The following is a 12,386-nucleotide window of genomic DNA, read 5'->3' as shown; positions in this document are numbered from 1 at the left end:
TACAGTAATAGCAGGTAAACCAGGGAAGGAATGGACAGCATTACATTATTCTAAAAGTTTTATATTGTTTAACAGTAAGGGTAAGGAATAAATCTTACATGTTTTCAAGTGGACATAGTCAATCTTTAAGGATAACCAATAAAAAATACGTTTTAAGGAGAGTATACATTTAAAATGTCAAGAAAAGAAAAATAATGGTATAAAACAGAACAAATTAAAAAGATTAGAATAAAATAATTTTAAAATTCCAAATAGATCATTAACCTCCATGAATGTAAACAGACTGAATGGGCCAGTTCCAAAGCAAAGTTCCTAAATCAATAAAAACAAAATCCCACTGTCTAGCACATGCGTGCCTGGGGGATGAGGGGCAGAGCCCAGGATTCACGGGTTTCATTTCTGACGCGCTGGTCGTCTGACCAGAGTCATGCCCTTTTTCACCAGCAGCGTCTTTTCACACCAGCAGTGTTTCCAACAGCAAAGGAAGCAGAACCACCCACAGGTCTGTTAGGAGGTTATATATACCGATAGTTTACAGGAACACGTGGAACGCCGAATGGCAGGAAAATGTGTCACGGCTGCTACCAGCAACAACATAGACGGTTCTGAGAGAAAGATGAGGGAATAAGGAAAGTTACAGGAGACAAGACATACTGTGATTCCATTTGTTTTGAGGTTCAAAAACAAGGGCAATAAAAGATGCAGGTGTGGAAATGCCCTCTCACAGCAAGGGGGAATGTCACAGCTGCTGGGTGATGACCAGCCGCAGGAGGTGGGGCACGGGATAGGGACCAATGTACCAGGAGATGGGGCAGGGGATGGCGGGGCTCCCAAAGGGAGGTAGTTTTTAGAACTATGTTAGTATCATGCTTCATAATTTGCATAGATGCTAGTAATGTTGTCTTCCATGTATCAAATAGCACATAACTAGGATCCATCATCAGAAATGGGTCTTGCAAAGAGTACGGAAGCCCAGAATACTATTTGATCTTAATCGAATCTTACCCCTCAGGAAGTTTTCATGCAAAAAAAAAGGCATCTGAATTAAGAATTGAAGGAAAAGTATAATTTTGGCCAAGTGACATAGGAAGAGGGGAATGTTAAAGTGACTATGGAGATGGTCAGCCTGTGTACACACGAGGACACGCTCATTGGGGGCAGGACTCGGGACCTCACCACTAGCCACCCGGATGGTGGCCTCTGCTGGGGTGGCCCCCGGCTCTGAAGCCTCGCCCAGGCCCGGGCCCCTCTAGCCAGGCTATGAGGTATTTAACTTTGATGACTTTTCAAATAGTATATCCACTCTTTTGTCTTTTCAGAGTTTAAAAATTTCCCTATTAAAGTATGCAAATGTGTTCTTTAATTTATTCAAACACTGAATGTGGTTTAGCAGGCAGCATTTTATCCCTTTTCTTCTTCAGAGTTTTTGATGTGAAATAATTGGTTTTCTGAGTTCTTGCAGGCAGCGGTGCCTTCTCATCAAAATGTTAGGAAATGCACTCAGTAAGGTTATTAAGCCTTTTGAAGAATATATAAAACTAGAGGCCCAGTGCACAAATTCATGCACAGGTGGGGTCCGGCCTGCCTGCCCTGACAGGGGCCGATAGGGCCAGGCCAGTAGGGGTGAGGGGCCTTGGGCGGTTGGCCAGCTAGCCCCACCCCCAATCAGAGAGGGGGGCCGATCGGGGGCCTGACTGGCCAGGGGGAGGGGCTGTGGGTGGTTACGTGGGGCCAATCGGGGCCCCGATCGGGCCAGTTGGCCGCCGCAGTGTGCATCATAGCAACTGGTTGTTCCGGTTGTTACAGTCATTCCACTCGTTCTATCATTTCGGTCGCTTGGATTTTACATATATAGATACTAAAGGCCCAGCGCATGAAATTCATGCATGGGTGGGGTCCCTAGGCCTGGCTGGTGATCAGGGCCTATCAGGGCTGTCTCGCCCAGTCCCGATCAGGGCCTGCCAGCCGTGTGGCCTGCCAGCTACTGGATGAGGCCTTCTGGATGGGAGGAGGGACTTGTGGGAGGTTTCCCAGCTGGGGGGAGGGAGGAGAGACTGGGGGATGTTGACTGGCTGTGGGAAGTTGGCTGTGGGAAGTTGGCTGTGGGAGTGCATTGACCACTAAGGGGCAGCACCTGCATTGAGCGTCTGCCCCCTGGTGGTCAGTGCGCGTCATAGCGACTGGTTGACTGGTCATTCTGGTCGTTTCAGTCATTTGGTCGTAATGGTCATTTAGGCTTTTATATATATAGACTAGAGGCCCAGTCCACAAAAATTTGTGCACTTGGGAGGGTCCCTCAGCCCGGCCTGTGCCCTCTCACAGTCTGGGACCCCTCAGGGGATGACCACCTGCTGGCTTAGGCCCACTCCCCGGGGGATCGGGCCTAAGCTGGCAGTCAGACATCCCTCTGGCAGCCCGGGAGCCCTTGGGGGATGTCCACTTGCCAGCGGGGAAGCAGGCCTAAGCTGCAGTTTGACATCCTTAGCGCTGCTGAGGAGGCAGGAGAGGCTCCCACCACCACTGCTGTACTGGCAGCTGTCAGCATGGCTTATGGCTGAGCAGAGGTCCCCCTGTGGGAGCGCACTGACAACCAGGGGGCAGCTCCTGCATTGAGCGTCTGCCCCCTGGTGGTCATAGTCACCAGTCATTCCCAGTCGTTCTGCTGTTAGGGTCAATTTGCATATTACCTTTTTATTATATAGGAGTGCCTGGCCAGCCTGGGTGAGGGGCTGATGGCTGTTTGCAGGCTGGCCATAGCCCCTTCAGGGTGGGAGTCCCCCCTGGGGTGCCTGGCCAGTCTGGGTGAGGGGTTAAGGGCCATTTTTAGGCTGGCTAAGCCCCCCAGCAGGGACCCTCACCCCATGAGGGTGTGGCCAGCCAGGGTGAGGGGCTGATGGCTGTTTGCAGGCTGGCCACAACCCCCAGCCACCCAAGCTCCCAGTGGAGGCTGGCTGGAAGCAGGTATCTGGGATTTATTTGTCTTCTATAATTGAAACTTTGTTGCCATGAGCAGAGGCCTCAGCCGGCTCAGGGCTGGTGGGAAGCTTGGCTTCCTCCATTGCCTGGGTAACCAAGCCTCCTGCTTGCTCCAGCTCCATGGCTGCCGGCCCCCATCTTGGTTGGGTTAATTTGCATATAGTCGCTCTGATTGGCTGGTGGGCGTGGCTTAGGGCATAGCAAAGGTACGGTCAATTAGCATCTTTGTCTTTTATTAGTGTAAATTACTAAGAACTTAGTTATATTTCAGTATCTTACCAAAAAAATCAAGTCAGTGGAATTATATTCACAGCAACAGTGGCAACCTGATTAATTTTATCTTCCTGGTTTCCGTAATTGAATAAATTACAGTTTGAGTTCAACTAAGGCACGTGTCAGCGTCGGTGCTTTTAACATGTGTCCACACACCACTCAGACACTGTCCCTTTGTAGCTGTGTGATTCCTTTCTAGTGGCTGTGGGGCACTGAATTAATCGCTTCTAATGAGTAGAATGTGGTGGTGCTGTTGGGTCACGCAAAGAACTCACGATTGGATCTCTCTCTCTCACACTCACTCTCTCTCACACTCTCTCTCTCTCTCTCTCTCTCCCTCTCTCCCTCTCTCCCTCTCTCCATCTTTCCTCCTCAAGATATTTGCCTCAGAGCCCCATCACTCTGTTCTGTAGAAGCCCAGGCCGTATGGAGAGCCAGGAGGAGGGACTTCTCCAGTCACCAGCACGAGTTTGCCAGTGAGCCTCTCTGTAGGGCACTCTGGCCTCAGGCCTCCCAGAGGCACACACCGGCCTCAGAGGAGACACCTCACTCAGCCCTGGTAGCAGTGAATAACTAGAATGTCGTTTTGAAGTTTTTTACAAAAAGCAACTATAAAACAGCTTATTTTAGGGCTTTCAAGTGTTGACACTCACTCTTACACAGAAATCTTTTTCTACTTTTTGAAAATTGAGGGTGTGTGGCTGACTTGGGGGAACGTGCAGATGCCTGCCTCCACGGCTGGAGGTAGGTTGTGTAGGAGCAGCCGACTGCTAGGAAGCCAGGAGGCAGAGCAGCATGGCCAGGGGAAGGCTGTGGAAGGTCTGGGTGCTGCTGCGAATCGGTCCCTGATAAGTGCCTGCACAGGAGTGATGGGCGGGGACAAAGGGGTCACTCCTGTTGAACTCCTTCTTCCTGACAGTCACTGAGTGGGGCGGCGGGGCCACAACAAGGGGGCACTGCCCCGTTGCGGCTGGAAGGGAAGCGGAGGGCACGCCTGCAGCTGTGTGGCAGGGGTTTGCAGGAGCGTGGCCGAGGGCAGGCAGTGAGCCAGGTGGGAAGGGAGAGCTGCTGGGAAGGTGTCCCTGGGAGGATGGGGAAGGGGGAGCCTGGTTACGGAGGGCAGTTTGCAGCAGGTGACCGCACTGTCCTTCGTAGGGACCCCTTTGGGGTGTCGTGGTGGTACGGTTTCACACGCCCCCGGTGACCTGACGGCAGGTGCCTCGGGTGGATGTGGCTGGGCTCCCGGGAGCCTTTGTCGCTTGTGATGGCTTCTGTTCCCAGCTGGACGTGCGTGGACGGTACTTTTACTGCTTGTCCTGAAAGCTCATGGAAATAAGGCTCCTGAGCAAGGTCAGGGGCATGCCGTCCTTTCGGAGTCAGCATTGCGCCTGCGCCTCCCGGTGCCGTGCGGCCACGTGACGTCTCCCGCCTCGGTTTGGGCAATGATGCTTACTCCAGACAAGTCTGTTTTTGGGGGGTGGCGGGTAGTAATTCATGGAGGGTCATATTCAGCGCAGAAACAGGGCTTCGGGTTCAAACAGACCTGGGTCCCGAAGTGCAGTGCCACTTCCCAGCTCGTCAAGTTCTTTCTCCAACCTTTGTTTCTTCGGTTGCTGTTTGCGGGTAACCCCATCACCTCAAGGGGTCCTGTGAGAATTCCCTTCTGGGCAGGTGGGTACCCAGCGTGTTCATTTCTGTTCCCTCGTTAAGAAAGAAGACTTCACCTGGCAGGGGGCTTCGTTGCTGGGCGTTGTCCTGTAACCAAAAGGGTGCGGGGTGGATTCCCAGGCAGGACCCAGACCTGGGTTATGGGTTCCATCCCGGTCAGGGTGCACACGGAGGCCACCGCCCGATGTTTCTCTCTCCCTTCCTCTCTCAAACTCAATAGAAACACCCTCTGTGAGGATTAAAAGAATGAGGTTTCATTACAGAACACGTTGGATAAATCATGGCCAGATAAAAGCATTCCTATTATTTAAAAAAGAAAATTTTCTTTTTCTTTCATTCTTGTCCCCCAGTTTGGCTTCCCCATCCTAACGGCAGACTTAGAGAGTAGACGAGGAAGAGCTTAGCAACACCCAGCCTGTTGCAGGACCCGGCATATGCTCCAAAATAGGCCGTGGCTGCCGGCGCCGGCGCCTCTGGCTTGTCTGTGCCGCAGGCATGTGTGCTTTATGCCCTCCCGACGTCACTCACGTGGGCTTTTTGATAAAACGTTCCAGTGAGCCGGCAGCAGGGCCCTCCCCGTGGGGGCGGCACCGTTAGTCACCAGGGTTGTGATTCTTTTTTGCTTAATCTCTTCACCTTTCCCTCCTCCCTCTGACAGTCGTCCACCTGTTCTCTGCCTGCGAATCTGTTTCTAGTTTGTTCGTGAGTGTATGTTGCTCATTAGATGCTCATCAGTAACTTCCTGAAGAATGACAGTCACGGTGGCTGAGGCCTGGCCACAGGGGCTGTCGCGGGCGCCTCCGCATTATGATGGGAGAGGATGGGCCTCCCTCCGTCCACACCTGCAGGAGATGCGATTCCCGTGAGTGTATCATCCGTTAACTTCCATGTTAGTCCGTGAAACAGGTCTCTGTCCCAGCTGCAGAGGGGGGGGCTCCATCCACGGAGCGCGGGAGCACAGCACAGACGGACCCTGAGCAGGCGGGTGGCCCGGGGCCGGCCGTGTCTCAGGCTCCTGCCCCGGCTCCGCAGGAGGGCGGCATCCTGTGAACGGCGCAGTGCAGAGATGCGGCCACACGTGGTTTGCTTCGCAAGATTCCCTGCATTTAGTGAAGACAGGAGACGTGCCTGACTCGCTGAAAAACGGACTTCCTGTCAAACCAGAGCCTGAAGGAAGCACACAGGTACTCGGGTCTCCATGACCCGGAGTGTCCCCTTCCTCGCGTGCAGGCCGAGCAAACGGACTTCCTGTCAAACCAGAGCCTGAAGGAAGCACACAGGTACTCGGGTCTCCATGACCCGGAGTGTCCCCTTCCTCGCGTGCAGGCCGAGCGTGTGCATCGTGCCGACCCGTTCTAAGTGCTTATGGATTAAGACTCTAAATGTTCCATGGCTGTATACCTTTGAAAAAACTTAATGATTTTTGGAAGACCTATTAGATGGGTATTTGATTTCCTTAGATTCTAATGCCAGAAAATGTCAAGATATTAGCAAGGAAATGAGAAATTCAAAACTCAGGTTGGCAGTGAGCTAAGAGGGACGAGGGAGCTGAGGAATGAGGCGAGAGAAAGCAGACCGAGTCGGTGGGGCCGCTGAGAGCCAGTGTTTGAGCAGGTTCATGGGATCACACGCGTTAGAATTATTTATCACAGTTCTTATGTATGAATATTGATAGTCATTGTTTTTAATCCTCATCCAAGGACATGCGTAGAGAGAGGAAGGGAGAGAGAGTGAAACATTGACCGGTTGCCTTCTGTGCGCTCCCAACCAGGGATCAAACCACAACCCAGGTACATGCCCTGACCTGGGATCGAACCGGCAACCCTTCAGCACATAGGGCAACGTTCCAACCGACTGAGCCACTCCGGCCGCGCTGCGTCATCCTTTTTTAATACTTGGCGTACGTGGTCCTCCCAGGGCACAGCATGTGGAATGCGTGGATGGCGAAGGAACATTGGATGAACGTAGATGTAATGATGACACGAAAGCGATAGTGAATGCGTGATCGTTTTCAGACGCAGCCGGGGTTCTGAGACTGGAGCACATAGAGACCCGGAGATCAGAGATGCCAGTGAGCTGCCAGCCCACCGGGCGCGGGCAGCAGCGGCCTCCCGTGGGAGCCGGAGGCTGACCCTGGCCTAGGTGCCCCCGTCAGTGTGCACAGTGCTAAGCCCCAGGAGCCATTGTGACCCTCACCCGAGGAAAGCGGCCGGGCGCTTTTTAATTCTCTAAAGCTCACCACGTGACAGCAACTTTTGTTTCTAGTGGAATTCAAGTCACAGGGCGGCACTTTCTTTAACAATGTTCCCTTTACACTGTGGTGCAGGGTTAGTTACGTGCCTGCCAGTCATCTGGAGAGTGACACTTACTCGGAGCTCTCGGCCAGGGCTTCTGATTACAGTGCTGTGGCGAGCGGTGGTTCCTGTCGATCTCTCAGTGCCCTGCAGCCTCGCTTTTCCTTAGATGAGCAGCACCTGCCCTGGGACCCAGGTGGACGGAGCACTGGCTGGACCTGAGGGGAGCAGGTCCCTGAAATGCAGGACTGGCTGCGACTGTCTTCCTGTGAGAACCGTGCAGGTGTCCTGAGGCCACCCCAGAGGCAGGCTCCACGCACCTGTTCGCTGGGGCAGGAGCGGGTGCACAGGCAGCAGGTTGTGCAGGTGAAGAATAAAAACAAGGTGTAACCCTGTACAGGGCCCTGGGGCTCTGACCAGGAAGTTGCATCTGTGGCCAAAAGCAGGCAAGAGTGCCCACAGGTATTTCGGAGCCAGCACTGAGCTCAGGTGTCACCGGGCTCTTCCTGGTCCCGGGAGCCCCGGTCTGTGCTCAGGTCCCTGGTGGGTCCTCGGCTGCTAGAGATCCGTGTCTGGTCCTCGGTGTGCCTGGTGGAGGACGGCCCTGACCTGAGCCCACGGGAGCACCTGCAGCCACACTCCCTGGCTGCCTGGCGGGCAGCTCTGTCCCTAATGCCTTGTGGTGTCAGTTGTGTATCTTCGCAAAGGCATCTGGTTTGAAATTCCAAAGGTGCTCACGCTGAGCCTGTGTTCTGTATCCCAAATCCAGAAGCGCCGGTGGCTCCTTTTCTCCCGCCGCCTTCTCAGCTGCGCATGCCTGTGGACACGCCTGAGGTCTGCTCCCATGTTGCATGTGTGCACACATGCCTCGTTCCCCACCTTCATAAGCGCCCCTCCTTCCTCGTGTGTGTGTCTCCGTCTGTGACTGGAACACGCTCACTGTGTGACCCCAGTAGCCACATTGCATTGGTTTCTTATTCAGTGTAGCATCTTTAGAAAAAAAATTCCTGTTTTCCAGTAAATGCAAATATATTTTTATTGATTCGAGAGAGGAAGGGAGAAGGAGAGGGAGATAGCAAGATCAATGATGAGAGAGAATCATTGATTGCTGCCTCTTACACTCTCCCGCCCCCCCGGGGATCGAGCCCAAGACCCAGGCATGTGCCCTGACCAGAAGTCAAACTGTGACCTCCTGGTTCATAGTCGATGGTCAACCACTGAGCCACGGCGGCCGGCCAGTCCTGTGCCTTTTCATTTACCCTGCCTGATCTTTGCCATCCCCGTGATAGCTCCTCTACAACAGTCAGTGAAAGCAAACCGTTCCCGCCCCCAGGCATTTCCTCTGGACTGGTCCCCTTTATTACCTGTGACCACAGGTATTTGCCGACATGTGTCAGGCACTGTAGTTCGTTGTCTGAAGCCAAGTGAGAGTAGCTGCCTCTTCAGTCTCTCATCCTTCTTTTCCATTCCAGTCCTCTGCACGAGAGTCAGAGACCCTGGGTGGGTGGGAGGGAGAGGCTGGCAAAGGGCGCACGCATTCAGCTGTGGACGGGAAGGCCTGGGACCTTGTGAAAAACCTAGTGGCGGCCGTGATCACTGTCATGTAATTGAAACGTGAGCAGAAACGAGGTTCTCACGAAAGTGGATGTGCGAGGTGACGGGTGTGTTCATTCGCTCTGTGAAGGGAGTCCGTTCCAAGCACATGTGTATCAAGTCCCCACTCTGTGCATTTTTAATGTGGTGCTGATTTACTTGTCAGTTACACCTCAGCAGAGCTGGGGGAGTCCTGCCCCGTGTCCAGCTTGAAATTGCATCCTACCCTGCAGCTCCAACTCTGAGGAGCACTCCCCCCAGAAACTGCCCGCCCATTCCCTCGTGGGGCTGGGCCCTCGCTCGGCCGGCAGGTCTGCCTGAGCCCTCTGGCCTTGGTCACTGCAGCATTTCGGTCTTTAAAGAACTCAGTGTAGATGGGGAAGATTTGCCGAAGAATGGGTGCAGTCAGCGCCAAGGGCAGAGGAGGGGCTGCTGAAGGAGTGGTGGGCTCACACCGCACGGGCCACGCACCCAGAAGGCTCCGCAGAGAGGGGGCGTTGGTGCATCTCATCACCTGCTCCGTCCGCCTCCAGCACGCCGAAGGGGGGCCCCCCAGGAAGACAGCTCAGAGGCCTGCGCCCTGAAAAGCACATGCCCTGTGCTGGACGGAGGTGGAGGTGGCCTTGGGAGGAGGCTGGCCGAGGAGGGCCCGTCGCCTCGCTGAGGAATGCGGGCTTCCCTGGCAGGCAGTGGGAGCACAGCCTTAACCCCAGTCCCTTACGTCCTTTCAGGATCTCCTTTCAGTGATGCTGATGCTCACCTGGAGCTGGCCTGTCGGTGCCGGGCATCCTCACCGGAACCCCTGGCAGTGCTCTAACGGTCAGAGTCTAACCAGCCTCCGTTCCCAGGCTCTGCTCTGACCCCTGCTGAGCGTCTGTCCCGCTCACTCCCTTGCTCCGTGATTCAAATATCCTTGGACGTCAGAATGTGGGAGTTGGTCTTAAATTGATTTCATCACTTACCTCGCCCCACAGTGTTATTGCTTCCTGCCTTGTGGGACATACATGCACGGCGAGCAGTCACTCCCTCACATACCCACAGCCCCTTTGTTCTCGCTACCTTTCCTGTTCACCTTGATACCAAAACTGGTGAAGTCATCACCCAATGTCGCACACACACCGTGGGCTGAGGCTGGGAGAGACCTCCGCACAGCGACCCCCCTCCCTTCGGTCCCTGAGCACCAGTGCGGTGACAGCGCTCCACAGCCCATGCACCCTGTGCACCAGCCTGGCCTCTCCTCGCTCCTGCCTCCATGGTCTCCTCTCAGCAGGACCTCCTGTCTCAGCACAGGGAAGCCTCAGGAGAGTCTTAAGGGCCCACCAGGGCTCCCACCACCGACCAGACTGGGCCCTTGCACGCTGCCCTCCTTCCTGTCAGAGGTGGAGCTGTTATCAGCATAATTAGACGGTGTATTAATGTTCATAACAGGAAGAAAACACAGGGGTGCATGACGTGAAGTCAGAGTGAGGCGGGGAAGGTGCTGCTGTCAGTCTAACTTGGAAAAAAGAATTGGCTGGAGAGGGCAAGCAGGGCTCATCGGCGAAGCCCCTCTCTTCGCTCCTGCTCCCTGCGCGCTGGCTCTGTGACCCGCACTCGCCTATGCGCCTCCACAGCCCTGTGGTGTAGCAGCTGCATGGCTCCGGCCCGGCAGACCCCACACGCCATGCACGGCAGCGGGAGCGCCGCTAAGCCACCGTGCTGGGCTGGACGGGCTTTCCCGTGGAGCAGAGGCAGTAGCCGTGGCCTAATCCGGCCCTGCCCGAGACAGGCTGGACTCTTCACAGCAGGACGGGGGGAAGGGGCCAGGCGTTCGATTCCATGGGAATAAAGATCACGCGCCCTGAATCTCAGGAAGTGCCTTTTCTTGCAACGTCGTCAGAACCCACTCCCACGGCGTCTTGGACTGAACACTCGGATGAGCTGCTGGTGATGCTGCCCACGCTCACCCTCACCAAGCAAACCAACGCGCACATGCATGCACACACACACATACACGCACGCACACGCATGCGTACACACACAACACACGTACACACACACACAAGCAGTTCTCCTGGGCTGTTTCCCGTTTTCTCTCCTCGCACCTGCACTCTGTTCTCTAAGCAGCCCTGTCGTCCTCCTTTCTAAATACACCCAGGATGTCACTGCTTCCCTAGGCCTCCGCCACTCCTGCTTCAGGCCAGGTTGCCCGCCCCTTGGCGCCAACGTCCCAGGTTGGCACACCCTGCTTCTAGTTCCCAAGGGTCCCACAGAGTCCTGGTCACTGTCCGTTCCAGCGGGTCCCCGCTCTGCTCAGAGCGTGCAGGGCCCCACCACTCAGACTAGAAGGCATCTGTCACCATTGTCCAAAGTTCTGCGTGTCCTGGCTCCATGTGCCCTCCAGCTTCTCGGCCTCTGCCTGTCTCCCCTTATCATGTCACTGTGTAACACCTGTACGTCTCTCTATCATGTCACTGTGTAACACCTGTATGTCTCTCTCTATCATGTCACTGTGTAACACCTGTACGTCTCTCTCTATCATGTCACTGTATAACACCTGTACACCTCTCCTTATCATGTCACTGTGTAACACCTGTACGTCTCTCCTTATCATATCACTGTGTAACACCTGTACACCTCTCCTTATTATGTCACTGTGTAACACCTGTACACCTCTCCTTATCATGTCACTGTGTAACACCTGTACATCTCTCCTTATCATGTCACTGTGTAACACCTGTACACCTCTCCTTATTATGTCACTGTGTAACACCTGTACGTCTCTCTATATCGTGTCACTGTGTAACACCAGTACGTCTCTCTCTATCATGTCACTGTGTAACACCTGTACACCTCTCCTTATCATGTCATTGTGTAACACCTGTACGTCTCTCTCTATCATGTCATTGTGTAACACCTGTACACCTCTCCTTATTATGTCACTGTGTAATACCTGTACGTCTCTCTCTATCATGTCACTGTGTAACACCTGTACATCTCTATCATGTCACTGTGTAACACCTGTACGTCTCTCTCTATCATGTCACTGTGTAACACCAGTACATCTCTCTCTCTATCATGTCGCTGTGTAACACCTGTACATCTCCCCTTATCATGTCACTGTGTAACACCAGTACGTCTCTCTCTATCATGTCACTGTGTAACACCTGTACATCTCCCCTTATCATGTCACTGTGTAACACCTGTATGTCTCTCTCTATCATGTCACTGTGTAACACCTGTACATCTCCCCTTATCATGTCACTGTGTAACACCTGTATGTCTCTCTCTATCATGTCACTGTGTAACACCTGTACGTCTCTATCATGTCACTGTGTAACACCTGTATGCCTTACTTTCCTATCCTGTTTCTTTCCAGTCTCCCCCATTAGAATGTAACTTTTGTGAGTCTAGGGTTTTCTGTATGATGTGCTCTCATCTGTGTCAGTGGGGCCTAGACCAGTGCCTGCAGCGTGTAGGCATGCAGTGAACAAGTGAGGGGCCGTGGACCAGGGATGAGTGCACCCTGCAGCCTGCACCGTCTGCTGTGCCCTCAGCACTGCAGGGCTGGGCTGAGATTTGCTCTGACTTAAAGGATGGAAT

At 53.9% G+C, this 12,386-nt stretch overlaps 1 protein-coding gene across 4 annotated transcripts in view; it reads left to right on the top strand.

Moving 5' to 3' along the window:
* MMP16 (matrix metallopeptidase 16) overlaps window positions 1-12,386 on the top strand; it is a 161,726-nt gene that overhangs the window by 105,681 nt on the left and 43,659 nt on the right. The gene's annotated exons all lie outside the window — the stretch shown is intronic.

This window comes from Myotis myotis, unplaced genomic scaffold (genome assembly GCF_014108235.1).
Source record: "Myotis myotis isolate mMyoMyo1 unplaced genomic scaffold, mMyoMyo1.p scaffold_m19_p_16, whole genome shotgun sequence".
Lineage (NCBI taxonomy): Eukaryota > Metazoa > Chordata > Mammalia > Chiroptera > Vespertilionidae > Myotis > Myotis myotis.
Note: the sequence above shows the minus strand (reverse complement) of the source record. Positions and strands in the feature narration are given on the sequence as shown.